Raw genomic sequence first — 15,003 nt, forward strand, 5'->3', positions numbered from 1 at the left:
CAATCTTTCCCTGCAATCAAACTTGTTCTACTAGCTGGCCATGATTTTTCTCATCTAGGTTTTCTTCATTAAAGGGCTTCATTGCATGAACTTCTTTACATGTCAAATCTTTGGACATGCGCCAAACAAGCATCAAATGAAATAAAGAGATAGAATCTTTCCTAGCGTGCTTGTAAGTTCCTGAAGTTGCTTTGCTTATTACTCCTATTTAACACGCTTGTTTTATCAGAAGTGATGATTCCACACTTTTTACAAAGACAATTGATTTTAACCATGGAAAAGGGAAAAGAAAATTAGAAAATTATGAAAATGTATACAATTTAGTTGTGTCCATGTCCTAAAATCTGGATAGATTTGGAAAAAAAAAAAAAAAAAAATGAAAAGAAAAAAAGGCAGAGAGAGATATTATTACACCCTATGCTATATTTCTATCGCTGAGGGATATGCCCCCAACATAACTAAGGTATGCAACAACCACGTTCAACACCGCTCACCATCACCTTCTCATTTCACTCTATTTGACAACTCTTCAATCTCAAATCAAACCCTCCTTTTCTTCTCTAGTTTCCCAAAATCCCTTTACAATTTGTGTGCACACACGCACACATATAACATGTATTCCTATATATGGATATGCATGTGTATATAAACTCCAAAAATATACATACATATATATATATGTGCACACACGCACATATATATAACACGCACATACATTTACAATTTGTGTGCACACACGCACACATATAACATGTATTCCTATATATGGCATATCCATATATAGGAATACATGTTATATGTGTGCGTGTGTGCACACAAATTGTAAATGTATGTGCGTGTTATATATATGTGCGTGTGTGCACATATATATATATGTATATATATATATGTATATATACATATCCATATATAGGAATACATGTTATATGTGTGCGTGTGTGCACACAAATTGTAAATGTATGTGCGTGTTATATATATGTGCGTGTGTGCACATATATATATATGTATATATATATATGTATACACTCAATCCACACTCTTCTATTGGAAAGAGAAGGAAAATACCACAAACTGTTACCAATGAGATACATTAGATTGGCATATCCATATATAGGAATATCCATATATAGGAATACATGTTATATGTGTGCGTGTGTGCACACAAATTGTAAATGTATGTGCGTGTTATATATATGTGCGTGTGTGCACATATATATATATGTATATATATATATGTATACACTCAATCCACACTCTTCTATTGGAAAGAGAAGGAAAATACCACAAACTGTTACCAATGAGATACATTAGATTGGCATATCCATATATAGGAATACATGTTATATGTGTGCGTGTGTGCACACAAATTGTAAATATATATATATATGTATACACGCAATCCACACTCTTCTATTGGAAAGAGAAGGAAAATACCACAAACTGTTACCAATGAGATACATTAGATTAACGAGTAAGGTTGTGTGGCTAGATTGGTGTATTAAGGGGACATTGTGAGGAAAGAGAGGAAAGGATAGAGAAGAATAGGGGTATTTGGAGTTGCATAGAGGAGAGGGTTAATGGATTCAAAGTTGTTATCGGGATCAAATATGTGAAGGATTGTGATTGAGAATGGAAGAGTTGTGGAGCAGGGCTTGACTAGTTAGGTTAGTCATGGCTAAGCAAGGTGCAATGGATGATGTAGGAAGAGTTGTAAAGTAATCCCCGGTGAAAGCCTAAAAAAACAACACCAACTACTAGTCTTGGACATAGTAATTAAAGGATTTAAATATATAAAAAAAAACGAGGAAATGTCATCAAAATATAAAGTGGAAAGATCAAAAAAGTAAGGAGGAGGTAGTAGATAGAGAACTAATGTTGAAAAAAATGCAATGGAAATGAAAATGATAACATAAATAACAAATGGGGAGACATGGCAAGTCATATTAGGCTAGTAGATAGAGAATGAATGTTAAAAAAAAAAAAAAAAAAAAGGAAATGATTACATAAATAACATATGGGGGGATATGGCAAGTAATATTAGGAATATGACAAAGGATATCTTGGGGGAGACCAAAGGGAAGAAATTTATCAAAAAAGAAACATGATGGAGTGTTGAGATAAGGATGTTGACATTAAAATGTTGCCGAAGGATCTTGATATACTAGATAGATGGAAGAATTACTTTCAACACCTTCTAAATGAGGAATATACTATAGAAGAAGTGGAAAGTAATGAATTTAATGTAAGAGTGGTGCATAAAAGTAAAACTAACAACAAAGAAGTCGGTGACCCACTAAAAAAGAGGGGGAAGATAAAGCAGCTGGGCCAGATAGCATCCCTATCAAGGCATGGAGAGCATTAGGAAATGTAGGAATTCAATGACTCATGAATTTAATTTTTTTTTTTTTTTTAAAAAAAAATTGATAAATAAAATTGTATTAGAAGGCGTTCAAAAGGGGAACGCATCCCAAGAGCTATAAGAAGAACGAAGCCAAAAAATAAATCCTAAGGACCCAAAGAACCCAAAAAATCCACGATTTCATCTAAAGATAACAATTTCCCCCCATCACCCAACTTAAAAGAGAACTAATAATAGAAAATTTCAGTGCCCCAATAGAGGATTCCTCCCCATCAAAAGATATTTTATTTGGCTCTTTCCAAATGCTCCACCAAACACAGAGGGGGGGTCACCCTCCAACGGTCACGAGCGTGAGCCCCCACACTGTGGCCCCTCTAAACGTCAATCAACTCCAACTCCCTTGAAGACTGAGGCATAACCTAATGAATGCCAAAAAGACCAAAAATAAGACTCTAGCAATCATTTTTTGATAAGACTCTAGCAATTGTAAGCCACAGAGCAATGCAAAAGAAGGTAATCCACATACTCTCTATCATTTTTACAAATACGACACCAGTTGACTATCATCTGTCTTCTCTTTCTCAAATTGTCGAGAGTCTAAATCTTTCCCCAACCTGCAGTCCAAACAAAAAAGGCCACCCTGAGAGGGGCCTTCGAACGCCAAACCATCTTCCACGGGAAATTTGAACCATGAAAACGGGCAAGGCAAAGGAACAAAGAACGGACATTAAACCTCCCCTGAGGAGAGCACATCCAAACCAAGGAACCAGACCCTCTCCCGTACACGTTTTGTCTTACACAAGATTCAGCAAGCCAGAGACATCATCAAGTTCCCAATCTTGAAAGGAATGCCAAAATCGCACATCCTATGCAAGCCTTCCACTATCAAGCTGATAACAGTTCGCTACCATAGCATGTCTTTCCGCAGCAATTCTAAAAAGTCTTGGAAACAAACAAACAACGGGCAATCACCACACCAAGAATCCTCCCAGAACTAGACATCCCTGCCCTCCCAAACTTTGAACCTAACATGCTTAGAGAGCTCATCCCATCCCTTTCAAATGAATTTCCATACTCCCACACCAGTAGAGGATCCAACCGGCCTCTAAGACCAACCCCCTCTCTCCTCTCCAAAACGACACGAGATAACCCTCCTCCATAAACGACATCTTTCACTATCAAATCTCCATAACCACTTCCCAAGGAGCACCCTATTAAAATGGATCAGCTCTTAATCCTAAGACCGCCCATCTGAACAGGCCTGCAAACTTGCTCCCACCTGATAAGATGATACTTGAACTCCTCACCCCGACCCACCCAGAGAAAATTTCGTTGGAGACTCTCAAGTCTTTCAGCAATAGTGCACGAAAGAGGGATATGAAGTATGTTGGGAGACTAGACAAGGTGCTCTTCACAAGAGTGATCTTCCCGCCCTTCAAAAGATATTGCTTCTTCCATCCAGCCAATCTATTCTCAAAACGCTGAATCACTGGGTCCCAAACATCCACCCTATTGGACAAAGCACCCAAAGGCAAACCTAACTAAACAATAAGAAAGGAACTCGTCCCACATCCTAAAACTAAAGCAAGTGAAGTCACCTCCTGAACCTCCCCCACTGGGACAAGCACACTCTTTCCCATGTTAACTTTTCCCACGTTAACTTTCAAACCTGACACTGCCTGAAAGCAGACCAAAACGCACCTAAAATATCTGAGTTGGGACACATCCGCATCACAGAAAACCAAAGTATCATCCGCAAACAGTAAATGAAAGATATCCATATGCTGACCCTTATCCAGGCCCATCCTGAATCCCCTGATACAGACAAACTCCACTGCCCTCTTCATCGATTTGCTAAGGGCCTCCATAACAATAATAAACAGAAAAGGAGAAAGGGGGTCCCCTTGTCTCAAACCTCGAAAGCTTCCAAAAAAACCGGGATGGAGACCCATTTACCAGTACAGAGAATATAACAAAAGAAATACAAGCCTCGGTCCATTTCCTCCATCTTTCCCCAAATCCCATCCTCCTCAGCAGATATAAAGGAAATTCCAACTAACATAATCATATGCTTTCTCAATATCAAGCTTGCACAGAACTCCAAGAACACTGCTCCTCAACCTAAAGTCCCACACATTCGCTGGCAATAAGAGCGGAATCCAAAATGTGCCTGCCCTTAATAAATGCAATTTAAGACTCTGAGATGACACCGTCCCGAACCTCCCTAGAATTTTAGCAATAAGCTTATAAATACAACCCAACAAACTTATTGGTCTAAAATCCTTAACATCGGACAGAACACCTTTCTTAGGAATGAGAGCAATGAAATATGCATTTAGCGACTTTTCGAACCCCATTAGAATGAAACTCATAAAAGGAACCCATCACCTTATGTCTCACCACAGCTTTTTAACAAAAATCTCATAGTAAATCCATCCGGACCCGGAGCCTTATCACCGTTGCAACTCTTCAACGCCCTCAACAACTCCTCCTCTGAAAAGGGATTTTCCAAGCCATCCCTGTCAATCGTAGATATTTAGTCAAAATGAAGGCCATCAAGACAAGTGATATCCACTGTAACGGCTCGGAGTAAAGCCTCTGGTAAAAAGAAGCAATCCCCTTACGCACCTCCTCCTCCGTACACAACTCCACTAGAATCCGCCCAATGTGATTGCCCCTTCTGTGGGCATGGCTAGTCTATAAAAAAATAAAAAAGAACTTCGTATTACGGTTTCCTTCCTTGAGCCAAAGAGCTTGAGATTTTTGGTGCCACGAAATCTCCTCCATAACAGCAATCTCTGCAATCTCCACCTGACAAACTACTCTCCTATTTCAGTGGGAGTCAATGATACCACCCCCCCTATTCCCCACCCCACTATTCCAACTGATTAATCTTAAGGATCTCAGCAAAAGCCATGTTCTTCCTCCACTCCAAATTCCCGAAAACCTCCTTATTCCATCTTTTAAGCTCCGTCTTAAGGAACCGAAGCTTACCAGCCAAAATGAAGCTCTGAGTAACCACCATCGAGGCTTCCTCCCACCAACCCCGCACTTTTTCCTTGAAAATCATCCATTCTAAGCCACATGTTCTCAAATCTAAAAAGAGTACACCGTGGCCTCAAACCTCCACAATCCAAAACCAACGGAATATGATCACAAGTCACCCTAGCCAAGCAGCTTGAACCACATTCAAGAACTTCTCCTCCCACTCTCCACAGATCAAGAATTTGTCCAGGCGGAAAAAAGTGGGCGATTCCCTACCGCTGGACCAAGTAAAAGAGTGCCCCCTTAAAGGAAGATCAATAAGATGATGTCCATCAATGAACTCTAAAAATTGTATCATAGCCGAAGACCATCTACCATCTATAGATCTCTCTGATGAGGACCTAACCACATTAAAATCCCCGTTACACACCAAGGAAGAGTCCATGTCTCTTTCACAACACCGAGCTCCTCCCACAGCACAACTCTCCCATTATCCTCTACCGGCCCATAGACACCAAACAATGTCCATTTAAAGCCATCCTCCTCCATCACAAAGGCGCATGAGATGGAGAATCTCCCTCCCCACACATCCACCCTTGCCATCCATCTCCTATCCCACATGATAAGAATACCTTCATAAGCCCCTGAAGAATCCAACACCTCCCATTCAACCACCCTACCTGTCATCAAAGCAATCTTCGTTTCTTGCAAGCAAACCACATAAGCTCCCTGTTATTTTCATAATTCACATTAGGGAAAAGATTTCTCAACTCCCTTTCCCCTTTCCAATAGGGGGCAGACCTCTTCGTTCGAATCACCCCCACCCCCCTCCCTCCCTCCCCCCCTCTTGTTATTTTCATAATTCACATTAGAGAAAAGATTTCTCAACTCCCTCTCCCCTTTCCAATAGGGGGCAGTCCTCTTCATTTGAATTCCCTCCCTCCCCCCCACCCTATTTTCATAATTCACATTAGAGAAAAGATTTCTCAACTCCCTCTCCCCCCCCCCCCCCCCCCCCCCCGACTTCTTCATCTCCCCTCCACCATTGCATGTAGGATCGACAATGCCTAGTTCCGATTACCGTTGAAGGATACACCCAACAGCTCGCTAGAAACACCAATATGATCATTCACCCACTCCTTACCAACATCAGCACAATCCTACCCCCCCACCCCAATTTTCATAATTCACATTAGAGAAAAGATTTCTCAACTCCCTCTCCCCTTTCCAATAGGGGGCAGTCCTCTTCGTTTGAACCCCCCCCCCCCCCCCCCCCCCTAGACTTCTTCATCTCCCCTCCACCATTGCATGTAGGATCGACAATGCCTAGTTCCGATCACCGTTGAAGGATACACCCAACAGCTCGCTAGAAACACCAATATGATCATTCACCCACTCCTTACCAACATCAGCACAATCCTACCAAGCACCCATCAATCCCAGAACAGCCAAGGGATCAACTACTCCTTAATTTGGATGTCCCTCTTTAGCCCACACACAATCATGTCAAAAGCCCCACTCTGCTAAACCCAAACCCCCCCCCAACCCAAAACACGACATCCAATCAATAACACTGTCCTCCCCACCATCCATTCCATTGGCCTGAATGTCCGGAGTAACACCATGATCAACAAACAGAGTCCTGTGTTTCAACAATTCCTGTACTAACAGAGGTAAAACGAAGAAAAATCCAACCTAGCTCCTCTCCATCCGAAAAAGTCTGAACCAATGAAGAAAAATCAGAAAAGGACCCCTCATTCCCCAAGCATTCCAAGTCAGTGCAATAATCAACACCGGCCATCCCATCCCTTTCTAATAGCCCAAAATGACGAACACCGGCCTTCTCATCCCTTTCTGATAGCCCAAAAAGCCCAATACCATTCGAATCCGAGTCAAACAACTCAGCCTTTGGCCCCACCTCCACCACAAGTGAAAGCATCCGAGACTTCATTGAAACACCCCCCCCCCCCCCCCCCCCCCCAACAACCCAAAAAAAAAAAAAAAAAAAACCAATCCTCATCACCCTACAAGGAGTAGAAGGAAGAGGAGCAGAAAGAGAGCTCCGAGAGTGGGAAGAAGGATACATACCAAGTTCAAGTTCTCTGTCCTTACGAGCAACCCATTTATGTTTTTGCTTCCTAGTCCATCGTTGCCAGGGTGTTGTATCGTAATTTTCTTTGACAAACTGCGTTATCCGACTAACCATAATCATCTGAAGCATCACTGGAAATTCCGGTATGCAGCAGACCAAATCTGTTCCCAGACAGCAAATTTTTGCAGCACTCGCTGTGACAGAACCTCTTAGTTGTCAATCCATCTCCATGTAAATAGTCACTAACCTTGACCCAGTTATCTTTCTCCACCCCTAGACCATTGTTTAGCCACCGACTTAGTCGTCGAAGGGACTTTAATCTGCGTAGAAGATGAAGCAATGGATTGGGCCTCATGAACATCTGGACTCCTTAGCAACCAGTGGGTTGGACTGCTTCCCTTTACAAGAAACAACAAGACCCTTGTTCGGGCCCCAAACCACCACCCTATCCCTTCTTGACTTACCCAATCTGGACATGAGCTTAGTATGAAGAAGCTCAGTCGATGATATTAACCCAATGGACTTGGGCTTAGTCTGGTGCGGTCCAGCTGAAGAGGATGACCCAACACACTTGGGCTTGGACTTAATCTAATGAGGCCCAGCTATATCATTTAGTCCATGTCACCCATACTATGGCCCAGTTCCAGACCAAATCTTCGTAAGCCCATCCTTAGCATAATTTAAATATCCCACACGCTCACATGTCAAGTCACATGCGGAGGGAGCTGTCTTGCACCTACAACGGGAAGCACATGTGCACCAACCACGTGTACCGCTCCTATCTCTGCTCACCCCACTCTCCTTCGACGCGTGCAACAGCGCAAGTCCCTATCCTTGGGTGTGACCACTGTGACAATCAGCATTCTGATCCTGCCGGGCCATCGATACGCTCGAGTCTCCTATCCAAAATCACATGAGGTCTCAACTTATCACTCCCAGCATAAGAATTGGAAAGAGGCACAAGGAAGGCAAATTTCTTCGGTTAACGGAACTCTGAAAGCCCACCACCTGTCTTCCACGGTGATAAACTCTAGTATCTAACCACCTTCGAGCACAGTAATGACGATTCTCTCCGTATTGCTCATTTCATAAGCCTCAACATCCCAATACCCTCCACAAAGGTCACCAATGGCTACAAAAAGCTTTTGACACTAAAGAGGCACAAGAAGGCCATACAAAATGACTCGTCGGTGCAAGGTCTTCTTCCTCAACCCAGAGCACCCGACCCGATAACACCACAAATCAATAAACAACTGTGCATCACCCCAAACTTTCTTACCCCTGTTGAAAACCTCCTGAGCTTCCAATATCGTCGGGAATCTGAACAAAAGCAACCCATCGACCAGAGTAGAAACCCTAACCCCACACGAGATTTAACATGTCTCCGACGCCCACCGCTCAATATCATCCATAGATCCCACTTCTCTGTTGAACCACCTAACAACACAACACTTGAGCATGGATTCACGATTGTTGGTACACATGTTGTCCACCCTAAGACCAGGCCCTCTATTTGTAATTTCAGATTCCACATCCCCTTTTAGATCCAAAGGAGGAAGCCTTGCAACCTCAAGAAACAGCAATCCCTGACCATCCAGAGCTCTCATTGACAGATCTGAAAATCAAACCCCGAAGAAACACAGAAGAAAACAAGTGAAAAGAGAGAAAAGCAAAGAAACGGTAACAGATGATTTCACCGGAATGGATGATTCCGGTGACTGGTCGAAGTAGTAGTTATTTAACAAAATTCTAGAAGAGAAGATGCCAAATGAGTGGAGGAAAAGCACAATAATACCTATTTACAAAAACAAATGAGGTATACAAAATTGTAGTAATTATCTAGGAATTAAATTAATGAATCATACAATGAAACTATGGAAAAAGGTGATGGAGCAAAGATGAAGGAATCCAATGTGTTCAAAAGAAGTTGTTTTGGGTTTTGGCTTACTCAAACCGAGAGCCAAGATCTATATTTATATAATTGAATAAGGTACAAAAAAAAGAAACCAAATCAAAGAAAGACAGAAAATATGCCAAAAACTACATGATCCCATGATTATGGGAATCTTATCTACGGGTTCCCATAATTACAGGGATCTTATCTACATGATCCCATGATTATAGGGATCTTACATAAAACACCTAATAAAAGGCTAAAAATAGCTAATAAAAATAAAAATAATAATAATAAAGATATTTCAACACTCTCCCTCAAGCTGGAGTGAAGATATCAATCAAGCCCAGCTTGGTAATCGAGGAATGAAGCAAAGATGGACCAACAGATTTGGTGAACACATCGGCCGACTAATTAAAGGAACGAACAAAGCACGGCTTGATAATTCCCGAACAAACCTTCTCTCTGATAAAATGAATGTCCACCTCTATATGTTTAGCCCTCCAATGAAGAACAGAATCCGAAGCAAGCATGATGGCTGACTTATTATCACAAAACAAGTCTGAGGACTATTTTTCACCTAGCCCTAGCTCCTCCAAGAAAGATCGAAGCCAGAGAATCTCACAAGTACCCTAAGCCATGGCATGATACTTAGCTCTGCTGAATATCTCGAAACTACAGGTTACAGGTTGTTTCTTACTTTTCCAGGATATAAGATGGTCTCTATAGAAAGTACATAAGCCAGATGTGGAACGTCTGTCAGTTTTGGACCTAGCATAGTCTGCATCACTGAAACAGGATAGCCCAACCTGCTTGCTAGAAGAGTAGAATAATCCAAGTCCAGGACAGGACTTAAGATATCGAAGAATATGATATACTGCATCCATATGAGTTGTACGAGGAGTATGCATAAACTAGCTCACAACACTAACCGCAAAAGCCAAATTAGGACGGGTGTTGGTAAAATAAATCAATCTTCCTACCAAGCGCTGATATGCGAGGGATCAGAAAAGAAATCTCCGAACTCAGTCGAGATCTTCATATTAGGATCCATAGGAGTGGAAGCAGGTTTACACCCAAGCATACCCGTGTCTCGAAGACGATCAAAGACATACTTCCTCTGCGATAAGGGGATCCCCTGCTTAGATCTAGCAACCTTAATTCCCAAAAAATATCTGAGCTGCCCAAGGTCTTTCACATCAAAAGATTTAACCAATTGAAGCTTTACTTGAGCAATCCCAAGGATGTCATTGACAGTAATGATGATATCATCAACATAGACAAGCAAAATGATACATCAACCAGTGGAGGAACGGTGGATACAACATGTATGGTTAGAATGGCATTTAACAAATTCCATGGATAGAATTACATCATTGAAACGGTTGAACCAAGATCCGGGAGATTGTTTAATCCATACAAAGACTTCCGCAATCGACAGATCTTTCCAGCATACTCCCCCTCAGCCCGAAAATCGGGTGGAGGATCCATGTAAATAGTCTCAAGAAGATCACCGTTAAGGAAAGCATTCTTCACTTCAAGCTAATAAAGAGGCAAATTGCAAGAGGCAGCAAAGGAGACAAGCAAACGAACTGAGGTCAATTTAGCCACTAGAGCGAAGGTATCATTAAACCCTTTAGCCACCAAACAAGCTTTATACCGATCAATAAAGCCATCAGCTAGATATTTAACACTAAATACCCATTTGCAACCAACAATCTTTTCATCAAGAGGGAGAGATACAAGCTCCCATGTTTCATTATGTTGCAAAGCATCCATTTCTACCTTCATAGTAGACATCCAATTGGGATTTCGGAAAGCCTCATACAACTTTTTGGGAATGGAAATGGAATCAAGTTTGCCTAGAAAGGCTCGGTAAGACCCTGAAAGACCATCAGAAGAGATATACTGCGAAATAGCATGATCAGTACTACAAGAGAATACAAATCTAGCAGGGGGTTTGGGGTCCCGAGTTAGATACCGAAACTTAGGAACAGGGTTAGGGCAATGTAAAGAAGAAAGAGATGTACCTGAAACTGAGTTTGAGGAGGATGAAGGCAGCGGAGGCGGAGCACGAAGGCGACATGAATAGACCTGCAAAGGGGTGAGGAAACAACAAGAGAAGGCTCTTCTTAGAAAATAGGAAGAGGACGAGCAAGATGAGAAGCCTCTTGATCGAGAGTATAAGTTTCCTGCAAGATAGTGTTTGAACCATAAAAAGAGGTATGCTCATGAAAGGTGACATCAAGAGAGTGATACATATGTTTGTGTACTGGAACATAACACCGGTAACCGTTTGACATGGTAGAGTATCCTAAAAAGATACATTTAATGGCCTTGTCATTAAGTTTAATACAAGAAGGGCTACGATTCTAAACAAAACATGTACATCCAATCACCCGAGGCATGATGGAAAAAAGAGTAATATCAAGCTAAGTGGGCCTTACCATTTAAGACTCTACTAGGGGTACGATTAATGAAAAAAGTACCTGTAAGAACCGCCATGTGCCAAAATGACTTTGGCACATTCATACCACTTAAAAGATATCGAACAACTGACATTAGTTAGCGGTTTTTACGCTCTGCAACACCATTTTGTTAAGTGGTATATGGGCAAGTAAGTTGATGAAGAATACACCGTTGGTTAAGTTGAGACCGAAACTCATTGGAAACATATTCACGACCATTGTCAGACCTAATAATCCTAACAACAATTTTATATTGAGTTTTGATCATTTAGAGGAATTGAGTGAACAAGGGAAAAACTTCAGATTTCTTTTTAAGTAAATATACCCATATGCAACGAGAATAATCATCAATGAATGTGACATAATAACGATGTCCCGAAAAAGCAATAACTGGAGAAGGACCCCACACATCAGAATGTATGAGATCAAACATACTAGGTGCACGATGCATAGGAGAAATATAACTGGTTCTAGTATGCTTAGAAAGCTCACAAATCTCACATTGAGACTTATTATCGTTACAAGCCGTTATTAATGAAGGGAAAAGTAGACAAAAATACCTAAAGTTTAGATGCCCAAGGCGAGCATGCCATAAACTTAAAGTCTGAAAAAAAAAATCACAAGACCTGGAAACTGGAAGAACAGAGGCTTGAAGGCTTGAAGCAAGTGGAGGAGGTGTCGGTGGAGGATCCCTAAAGTAGTAGAGGCCATCGTGCTCATATCCCCTGCCAAAAATCCTCTTCAAACACACATCCTTTAAAACACAGTCATGAGGAAAGAAAATCACTACACAGTTTAGTAATTTGGCAAGTTTGCTAACCGATAAAAGATTAAATGCAAAGTTAGGAACATAAAGAACAGATGCCAAAATAATATCAGGGATAGATGAACTTTTTCTTTGTTACGAATAATGGTGGTTGACCCATCGGCTAGACTAACAACCTGATTAATAGGGGTAACGGGAGTAGAAAATAATGACAACTCACCATTCATGTGATCATTGGCTCCGGAATCCATAACCCAAGTAGGTTTTCCTGCTTTAACATAATAAGCAGAAGGAGTACCTGTAGCTATAGTAGTTGTGGGAGTAGAAGAGTCGGCCCTGGTAGATAAGGCTCCAAACTGCTGAAGCTGACCAATCTGGGACTATAACTGTTTGAAGTCTTGAAAAGATGGTCTGATAGGAGTTGAAGCAGGAGGGACAACAATATGGGGAGTAGTATACCCACCAATAGTATCGGCTACTGTGGCAGTGGGCTCGAAGATAAAGTGTCATTTTGGCTACTAGAATCACTCATAGTACCAAATTAAGGCCGGTCCACAACTCGAAGAGGGAGGAAGAGAAAAACAAGGCCTGAAAATCAGCGCTTTCCTCCAAATATGCTGCCGAACAAACACTGGCAGCCCACAAAACAAAAAATAAAAAAATAAAAAAAATAAAACCCAGAAGTACCCTTAGATCATAAAAAAAACCTAAGGGAATTCTCCTAAAAAAGGAGTCAAAAACAGAGGGTAACCCGAGGGGTTCCGCGCAAGGGCTGGGAGGAGATGGAGGTGCGCCGGAGGTGAGGGAAAATGGAGAGGGAGAGAGAAGGTGGCGGCGTTGGGGAGGAAGATGGGGAGAAGAAGGTTTTTGTTTAGCTCTGATACCAAAAAGAAGAAGTTTTGGGTTTTGGCTTACTCAAACCGAAAGCCAATATCTATATTTATATACAAGAATAGGGTACAAAGAAAGGAAACCAAATCAAAGAAAGATAGAAAAAATGCCAAAATCTACATGATCCCATGATTATGGGGATCTTATCTACAAGATCCCATAATTACAGGGATCTTATCTACGTGATCCCATGATTATAGGGATCTTACATAAAAACACCTAATAAAAGGCTAAAAACAACTAATAAAAATAAAAATAATAAAATATTTCGACATGTTCAATAATCAATTTGGATTTATGCCAAGGAATCCACAATGGAAGCTATTTACTGGCTTAGACAACGAGTCTTAGAATGTAGGAGTAAGTAAAAGGATCTACCGGTCTTAGAATGTAGGACAAAGTAATACGATCTACATATAGTCTTTATATAGACCTAGAAAATGCTTAGGATAGGTTGCCCAGATAAATAATTTGGTGGGTATTACAAAGAATACAAATACATCTACATATTATAAAGATTATTCAGGATATGTATCTAAATACCCAAGACAAAGTTCGCGTTACATGCGGTGAGACTAGAGATCTTCCTATAAAGGTGGGGTTGCACCAAGTGTCTGCACTTAATCCATATTTATTCACATTATTCCTAGATGAGATTACAAAAGAGTTACAAGAAAACATCCCTTGGTGCATATCGTTCACTGATGACATAGTACTATTGGACACTTCTAAAGAAAACTTAGCAATTAAATTGGAAAGGGGAAGAAACACGTAAAAATCAAAAGAATTAAGGGTTAGTAGGACTAGAACTGTATATAAGGAATGCAAATTTAGTAAGGAGACGGATATTAATGATGTAATGGTTGCACTTTAAAATCAGAAGATTATCCAAAGTGAACAATTTCAGTATTTAGGGTCATTGATACAAAACATGGGGGAGATAGATGGTTATATAATTAGTAGAATTGGAGCAGGTTGGATAAAATGGAGGCAAGCGAGTGGTGTTTTGAGTGATAAACGTATACCATATAACTAAAAGGAAAATTTTATAGAACAGTTATTAGACAACTATTTTTTTTTTTTTTTTTTTTTTGATAAGTAGTTATTAGACAACTATTTTATATGCCGCAAAGTGTTAGGCGGAAATGAGGATGTTCAAATGGATTATAGGAGTGACTAGAAAGGATAGGGTAACCAACCAAAATGTGATGGAGAAATTTGGCCGTGGCACCTATAAGTGATAAGATTATAGAGGGTTGACTTAGGTGGTATGGACATATACATAGAAGACCTATAGATGCGCTGGTGAGAAGAGAAGGTTAATTTGCATAGAGGGTAGGATGCAGAGACGGCGCCTAAAATTAATTTCAATGAAATCATTAGAAATGATTTTAAAAAGTTAAATATTAGAGGAGAGATGCTTATAATAGAAAAGAATGGAAAAAGAGAATTCATGTGGCCTACCCCATTCATATGGGATTAAGGCAAGGATGGACGATGATGATGATGAAAACTCGTAGCAGAAATTGAAGCCACTTCAGCTAACAA

The 15,003-nt window shown here is 40.7% G+C and overlaps 1 protein-coding gene across 1 annotated transcript in view; it reads right to left on the bottom strand.

The window, feature by feature from the left end:
* The window catches only part of LOC132295305 (mediator of RNA polymerase II transcription subunit 23), a 77,351-nt gene that overhangs the window by 49,361 nt on the left and 12,987 nt on the right, over positions 1-15,003 (bottom strand). The window lies entirely within an intron of this gene.

This window comes from Cornus florida, unplaced genomic scaffold (assembly GCF_030987335.1).
Source record: "Cornus florida cultivar Cherokee Brave unplaced genomic scaffold, ASM3098733v1 CherokeeBrave_3.0.0_Hap2_Chr02, whole genome shotgun sequence".
NCBI lineage: Eukaryota > Viridiplantae > Streptophyta > Magnoliopsida > Cornales > Cornaceae > Cornus > Cornus florida.